Source organism: Capricornis sumatraensis, chromosome 9 (assembly GCF_032405125.1).
Source record: "Capricornis sumatraensis isolate serow.1 chromosome 9, serow.2, whole genome shotgun sequence".
NCBI classification, from domain to species: domain Eukaryota; kingdom Metazoa; phylum Chordata; class Mammalia; order Artiodactyla; family Bovidae; genus Capricornis; species Capricornis sumatraensis.
Window position 1 is genome coordinate 64,366,008 of NC_091077.1, and position 9,153 is coordinate 64,375,160.

Consider the following 9,153-nt stretch of genomic DNA (forward strand, 5'->3'; position numbering starts at 1 on the left):
GTTATATTTCTCAGCACCTACATGCTGCCTGGTAGATGCTCAGATACAGAGTGAATGGACCAGAAACTGACTCTAATTGAGTTGTCATGTGCCCTGCTCCCAGGTGCTACATTTTCATGCCCTGATGAAACTGTGGGATGATAACAACATCAGAATTTGGGAAAATACTTCACCTCAAATCTCTCTTCAATGTGTAATCCAAGTCATTGGATTAATTATCAATTCATACTTGAGGTCATAAAATGCTTTTGCTGTCATTCATCCTTTTTCTTGGAGTCTCACTGCAGCTCCTGAAGCTTGCTGTGGCAGGTTTTGTTCTCCTTTTTAGACATGTACAACAAAGTCCCCGAGAAAGAAAATCATCTTTCCCAAGTTCCTAATGCTAGTTTGCTTACAAGCAAAACTAAACATAGGTTGCTTGCCTCTTTATAATAATAATACACTTATTTTGATGATTTCAATACTCCAGTGAGTTAGGTAAACTCAATATTCAGAAAACTAAGATCATGGCATCTGGTCCCATCACTTCATGGCAAATAGATGGGGAAACAATGGAAACAGTGACAGATTTTATTTTCTTGGGCTCCAAAATCACTGCAGATGGTGATCGCAGCCATGAAATTAAAAGACACTTGCTCCTTGGAAGAAAAGTTACAACCAACCTAGACAGCACATTAAAAATCAGAGACATTACTTAGTCAACAAAGGTCCATCTATTCAAAGCTATGGTTTTTCCAGCAGTCATGTATGGATGTGAGAGTTGGACTGTAAAGAAAGCCGAGCACCAAAGAATTGATGTTTTTGAACTGTGGTATTGGAGAAGACTCTTGAGAGTCCCTTGGACTGCAAGGAGATCCAACCAGTCCACCCTAAAGGAAATCATCCCTGAATATTCATTGGAAGGACTGGTGCTGAAGCTGAAACTCCAATACTTTGACCACTGGATGCAAAGAACTGACTCCTTGGAAAAAACCCTGATGCTGGGAAAGATTGAAGGCAGGAGGAGAAGGAGACGACAGAGGATGAGATGGTTGGATGGCATCAACGACTTGATGGACATCAGTTTGAGTAAGCTCTGGGAGCTGGTGATGGACAGGGAAGCCTGGAGTGCTGTGGTTCACGGGATCGCAAAGAGTCAGACGCAACTGAGCAACTGAACTGTACTGAACTGAAGTGAGTTAGGTGGCATTTTTGCCATTTCACAAGCCAAGAAAATAGGCCAGTTAGTCCAAAACTCAGGGACTTAAGCCACCATACTATATTGCCTTTTTTTTTAATGTGATTTTATTTCTATGACAGGATGCTGACTCCCTTGTGCCTTAATAGTTAATGAATTATTTGCCTCAGCCCCCATTGTATGAAGTCCTACTTGTGTCCCCTTTTCCTATTTTTACTTCCTTCTGACCTTGGGGAATAAGATTTAGCAGAGTTGGGACACCCTACCTTCCCCAGCTGATGGGAAAAAGAAAAGAGAGAGTAGACGCCTTTCAATTATTATCACCTTAACTGGTGGAAGCCATAGTCTTTGAAAAGAGTGCCTAATGAGATTTCTCAGGACAGAGGAAACTACCCACAGTGTAACATGTTTCGACAGTGAAACCTGCTTATGAATATTTTGCCTTTAGCAGTTGTCAGTACATAGCATCTAATAGTCCCCATGGTATATATGTTCAGTGGAAGGCTCTAAGCTCTTGCTCCTGGGCGAGTGTGACACTATTTCCATTCTCAAATCTGTTTAGGTCTTGAGAGGATGGCAAGATATCATAGCATCAAAGCAGTTTAGAACTGAAAAGGAACTTGCAGCAGACTCAATAGAAGATAACTTCCATGTTATGGCTGTATTCCTCACTTAACACAACATCCAGTACATAGAAGGCACTCAGTGGAGGACAGGGAAGCCTGGTGTGCCGGAGTCCATGTGGTCGCAAAGAGTTGGACATGACTTAACAACTCAACAACAACAACTCAGCCAATAGCTAAAAATTGTTGAATCAGTGAATAAGGCCCATATTGCAGATGAAGAGATAGATGCTCCATCAAAGAAAATACAATTTGATTGTTCAGTTGCTAAGTCATGTCCGCCTCTGACCGCATGGACTGCATGCGGCACACCGGGTTTCTCTGTCCTTCACCATCTCCCGGAGTTTGCTCAGATTCATGTCCATGGAGTTGGTGGTGCCATCCAACCATCTCATCTTCTGCTGCCCTCTTCTCCTTCAGTGGAAACTACAATAGCTTGTCTAAAATTTACTCAGAAAATCAGAGGTAAAAATTAAGTTTGATGAGTTTTATTTTTATGATTTAGTTATTTATTTACTTAGTCATACTTTCAGGGGTTGTTTGCTTGATTACATACTGACGGAAGCACACAAAGGATTCAGACATGGTTCCTGATCTCTACATCCATTGAGGGAAATCAGACAGAACAGCAAGCATCAGGACAGAAAGGAACTAGTGATCAACCTCAGGAGTCCTCACAGATGCACATTTCACGTAGAAGAGATTCGTTAAAAACACTTCTGATATTGAAAAATACCCATACGCTTACCAATGGGAGGACTGAAAGCTAAACTATAAATCATCCACATCAGGGAACACTATATAACTGTGAAAGTGTCTGATGTGATCTATGGGGGCTGACACAGAAAGATCACTATCTACAGTACAGAGTTGGGAAAAACAAGTCATGTTAATCATAGAACAGTGCACAAAGTATACCCCACTTCTGTACATCTGCTAATCAATCAGAATTTGCAAACATATGGGCCACATCTAGCTTACAAGTGTCCTAGCCAGCCTCTGCAGCATTTCAAAAAACTTAGGATTCATTGCCAACATCTTAAAGGCAGGAGTTTTCACCTGAAAAGTCTGGGTTTGGGGCTAGTCTTAAATTGAAGCACCTGACAATGCTGGCGATCCACAATGCCATACAGAGCAAGAGCTGGTAGAGGGTCATGGCTGCTCCCCAAGAATGGGACATGCACTTTTGAATGCAGCCTCCTTAACGTACAGTCATCTGTCAGTATTCCCAAGGTATTAGTTTCAGGATCAACTCCCCAAGACCAAAATCCATGGGATGCTAAAGTCCCTTATATAAAATGGTGTAGCATTTGCATATAACCTATGTACTTTCTCCTATATACATTAAATCAACTTTAGATTGCTTATAACACCTAATATTGAATACAGTGTATTCAATAGTAATTGAATATTGATTCAACAACATTCAAGGCTATGTTGTTGTTGTTCAGTTGCTAAGTCGTGTCTGACTCTTTGCAACCCCATGGACTGCAGCATGCCAGGCTTCCCTGTCCTTCACTGTCTCTTGGAGTTTGCTCAAATCATGCCCACTGAGTTGATGATGCTATCTAACCATACCATCCTCTGTTGCCCCCTTCTCCTTTTGGCTTCAATCTTTCTCAGCATCAGGGTCTTTTCCAATGAGTCGGCTCTTTGCATCAGGGAGCCAAAGCATTGGAGCTTTAGCATCAGTCCTTCCAATGAATATTCAGGGTTGTTTTCCTTTAGGATTGATCAGTTTGTAAATAATTTTAAATATAATATAAATTCTATGTATATAGCTGCCTATGAGAGGCAAATTCAAGTTATGCTTTTTGGAACTTTCTGGAGTGGTTTTTTTTTTTTTTTTTCAATCTTTTTGATCTGTAGTTGGTTGAACCCATGGACATGGAACCCACAAATACGGGGCCGACTGCATTTTTATTAATGCCTGATCCTTCCCTTGCTAAGAAGAACATAGAAATCCTGGAAATAAGGAAGGAAGGTGAATAGGGAGGCTTGTTGTCGGGGGGTTGGGGGAGAGTGGGGTGCTAGTAAGCAGGCTTTTACGGTTTGTTTCAAAAATGCACATTCTGCTTACCTCTTGTGGGGGGTAGTATTGCTTTATAAAGTTAAGAAGACAAAATGTGTAAATACTGGGGAAGAAGAATAGAACCTTCAGGTGATATTTAGTCCACACCTGGAAGGATGGCTGTGTCTTGAGCATTTGGGCATGGAGGTGAGATGTTCCAGGTTGAGGAGATGCTGTTAGCAAAGGTCTTCATTCCAGTTATTCTCTTTTCTCTCTGAGACCTCACTTTACAACCCGGCTCTCAGGCCTGGGGGGCACGCATCAAACGCTCTGCCCAGAGAATGTGCGGAGAGTATGGCTGTGTCTGTCAGCCCCATCTGCAGCTTTTGTTTTTCCCCACAGACTTGTCCAGAGGTTCCTCTCCTCTTAGACTGCCAGAGGCTCTTACCTGTGAAAGGAGACCTTCAGTCTCAGTTTTAGGAATTCAGAGATTAAATGCAGAGGAAGAAAACTTCTAGAAAGCAGCCTAGGTCAGGAATTATGGGGCCAGAAAGAGAGAAATGGAACTGGGACTTTATTTATGGTTTGCCCTTGACTTAGGCTGCTGTAGGCCTCAGTCTCACCATCTATGAAATGAGAGAGGGGAGCTATGTGCTATTCAACAGTTTAGAAGCTCTGAAACTGGGCTTTGGCTCCTGGATTAATGTAGCTGAGAAATGAGAAGTACAGTTCAAATGGCTTAATGTTGTCTGTATTTCACACATTTTGTATGAATTCTTATTTAAGGAAATAGAGTGCTTGGTACCTTCTTTCCAAAGATGGTCCAAAGCTGTTATCACAGAGATTATTCCAATTGAGAAGCACTCTCCTGGCCTGTTTGAATCTTGCAGCCTAGTAGAGTAATAAGACCTTGCATTTGTATAGCAATTTTTACATTCCAAAAGCGCTAACCATTTTTGTCCTGAATTTTACATTTATATCAATACTATATAGTGTAGGAAAGGCAAGATTTTTGAAAATCACATTTGGACAACAAGGAAACTTGGACTTGAGTTACTCTCAGAGAAGTAGCGATGATGTATTCAGAAGGGTGCTTCGGAGATAAGTCTGTCTCTCGGCCTGACTCCAAATAGGTTTGCTCTGTGACTTAGGCCAAGTTCCTTAAGCTCCCTGTGCCTCAACATCCGTATCTACTCACTGGGGAGAAATAACCACCTTGGGGATTAAATGAGATCCCATATGTGCTGAAACACAGAAACCAGAATTGCCGGCTGGCATTCACTTTTATGAGATGGAGACACGCGGCTGGCTTCAGGGAGGCAGAGAGAACTAGGGGAGGACTTGGAGCTGAGGAGGAGGGAGAGGAGGCTCTTCCAGGTGGTGGGGACGTGCCAGTCATCTAGAGAGTAAACACAGGAAGAGGTCGGGGTGGATGTGACACAGAAGGGGAAGGTGCTGAGTTTGGGACGATCCCCTGGAGAAGGAAATGACGGCTCACTCCAGAATTCTTCCCTGGAGAATTCCATGGACAGAGGAACCTGGAGGGCTACAGTCCAGAGTTGCAAAGACTCAGATGCACCTGAGCAACTAACACTTTCACTTTTCACTGGACAGGTTGCTTTTCAGTGCCTTTAAGACATTCACAAGGAGATGTCTAACAAGCAGTGTGCACTGGATTTCCTTGTTTCTTAACCTGCTTGTTTGTTTTTAACACTTTATAAGTACAAAAATGCTATCTCATTGAAATCAGTGTAGTGTCTTGGGAGGTTGCCCCAAGTGATTCTTAAAGACGGAGAGTCACCTAAGACACCATTTTTAGGTCTGCTATTACCTAAAACAGTCAAAAGAATACTACTTGTCAAGATGTGAATAGCAAAAGAGAAAAAAAAAAAAAAGAAAACATTCAATCCATAATAAAATAATTTTAAAAACACACACACACACAGAACATCTGCCTTTCACAACCTCTTCCCCCACAAGATTGACAAGAACTTATTAAAAGCTTTCAGAAATGTGGTCCTAAGGCAAACTTGTTTAATTTTAAACCTAAAGTCTATCTTATTGGCCCAAAGAACTGCCTTCATTTTTTCCCATGTCTTTCCAGTTGACAGCATGTAAATCATTTTTGTGGAATAGATGTGAAAGTGTTTCTAGCATCCCAGGAGGAAAGGGAGCCCTCAGGAAGGTGCATGCTCTGCCAAAAGTTCCTAAATGAGGAGCTTGTCAGATCGGAACCCTGCTTCCCTCACTGTCAGCACCGTCTCTGCCCGCCACCCTGTACAGACTGTACTGTACTCTCCTGCAGAAAGAAGCAAGCAGACAGCAGCCAAATGCCACGTTCATCCTTCACCAGGCATCGCAACGCACCTTCTGAAATTGCCTTCACCCCGTCGCCTGCTTACGCCATCCAGAAAACGGCCCAATTCATGTTTTAATAAAGTAAGTTTATACTCCTGTCACACCTATTATTCAAGGTTATCAAATCACTCTGCCCACCTTAATGAATCCTTATGATTCTCCTGCAAAAGAGATTAAGGCAACATCTTGCCAGTGTGGCTCTCTGCGACTATGGTAATGAGTCTATTGATAACGTCATGCCTGCACACACCTTCAAGTCAGCTCTTGTGCAAAAGAGCCTTTGCAATTCCTTTGCATGGCTTTGCAATTCCTCTACAAACCCACACATCCAAAAGGTGCCATCTATCTCAACCAAAGAGCCCTTTAACTTTTACAAAGCCCTTTTATTTTTAACATTTAAAAAATGCCTATATGTCTATTATTTAACTACTTTTCTATTACTAAATTAAGTAAAAAATAATAATAAATTACTTTTTTTCCTATCATAACCCCAGACATATGAAGGGAAGGCCAGTCACTCCCAGTTGACAAAAGAAGGAATTGGTGTCTAGCAAACATAAAATGACCTTCCTAAAAACCCAGCAAGAGTCAGGATTCAGATTCAGATGCAATCATTGCAATGACAAGTACTTAGCAAATGCCCACCACCAAATCCTAGGCTAGGTACCATAGGGGAAGTGCAGCAATCAAACTAATAAAGATGATCTCTGCCACCATGGGATTAGAGCTCAGTGAAGCTGGCAGAAAATAGAAAATAAAACAAATGGCAACACTTTCTGAAAGCCATCCTGAAGGAAATCAGTGGGAAACATTTCCCCCTGAGATGTTCCAGTGTCTTGCTCTCTGACTTCATTCAGTTGTCTGCCCAAATCGCTAATGGGCCAGAAAGAGCAGGCTATCAAAAGGGCACTGCCAAGGACTGAAGGGGATCTCCTTGGTAGAAGCAGGAGATAGCCGAAATGAGAGGACAGAGCCTAAGGCCATAATAGATAAATTATAAGGCCTTGACATTTTCCCTAGATTATTCTTTTCAGATCCCAATTCATGTCACTGGACAGCAAATAATTTGAGACAGAGGAGAAAGAAGGAAAGAAAGACAGAGGGGGAAAAAAACCCCGACTAGAGGCCCTGCCTGTGGCTAAATCTTTCTCCAAGAAGGAAAGACATATTTTCACATGTCAATGTAGGGAGTCCAAGTATCACGTGGAAATAGCATTTCTAATGGCAACCCACTCCAGTGTTCTTGCTTGGAGAATCCCAGGGACGGCGGAGTCTGGTGGGCTGCCGTTTATGGGGTCGCATGGAGTTGGACATGACTGAAGCGACTTAGCAGCAGCAGCAGCAGCAAGGGGCTCTAAAGAAAAATCATTTGCATCATCCTCCCAACCTGTAACTTTTCTGGTTTCAGTACTTGGAAATTCACCGGGCCCCATCCCCAGGCCCAACACCCTTCTCATTAGTCCCATCACCATAGCAACTTTTAGGGGCTGTACCCTCAGCCACATGGCAAACTAATTGAACTGTACGACTTATTTTGCAGCTGGAGAATGTAAAAGTGACTCTTATACTTAATCATACTCATAGCACTGACATTCAAATCACAAGGCTTTGTTAGGGCTCCTGGAAAATGGAGTGTCATTTTCTCAGCAAAATGTTTCACTCAGGCACATCCTGCTCACTTTGAAGTGCTAAGTAAATGGTGAAAAAAAAAGCTTTGTGCCCTAGGGGTGGGAGAGGGTGGAGGGGGCCGAAAGAAAGAACAAAATCTGGATGAATAACAGGGAAATGAATAAATGTTTCCAAATCTAATTCGAGTTCAGTGCAAATGCTGCTGAAAATCTTTGTCTCGTTTGTTTTTTTTGTTTTTTTTTGTTTTTTAGAGGCAGAAACACTGATGGAATGAGCTTCGAATCACAGACCTACTCTGCACTCCTTAGTTCTGAGAGCTTTCGCAAGTCACTTAACTCCTGGTAATTTAAGTTTCCCTGCCTACAAACAAGAAATAAATACTACCACCTGATAGGCCTGTTCTGAGTGTAAACAGAATACATATAAACCTATATAAAACACAGAGCATCATGTCTGACACACATTAGACACTCAATTGTCATTTTCCTTCCAAAGGTTGGACCCCAATATATAGCTAGACCTGTGCCAAAACGTAACAGCAGGCAGTGTGCTGGGTGCCTATATATTAATACCTTGTCTCACTAACCACCATACTAACCCTGGGACATGGATATCATTACTCCCCTTTTGGCAAATTAAGAGACTGAGGCTTAGAGAGGTTAATAATAATTAAAAGTACCCAAAACTTGAAAATAAGGAGAAAAGATGACTCCATGTCCTTAACTAGCTGAGGTCTTTCTAATTCTTAAGGGGAACGTACTTTGTCTGACTTACCATTAATTAGGCCCAGAGTCCTTCACATTAGATGTTAATTTGTAGCAGATGAACAAGTTACTAATGACTGGTGGCGTGGCTGGCAGAGAGCAAATGCTTTCTGCCCAATAGGAAAGATAACCCTGAAAGTTACGGGTTATTGCCCTCTAGGGCGTGAACTACCTTTGCATGTAGCTTGGCCCTCTTATTTCAATGTTTTGTGTTTCAGTGATGCCAGTTCTCAGATCCTTCTTTGACTGAGCTGGGCCATCCTGCGGATCCCTTCTTTGTGGGTACGTGCATGCTCAGTTGCTTCAGTCATGTTCACCTCTGTGATGCTATGGACTGCAGACCCCAGGCTCCTCAGTCCATGGGATTCTCCAGGCAAGACTACCAGAGTGAGTTGCCATGCCCTCCTCCAGGGGATCTCACCAAACCCCAGGATAAAACCCGAGAGTCTTGCATCTTCTGCATTACAGGTACATTCTTTACCCACGGAGCCACGTGGGAGGCCTATTAAGTCTCTAATGTGTGCTCATTGTCCGTAGGTCAGTTTTTTTTTTCTTTCTGAAAATGACACTTTGACAATAATTTACATAGCT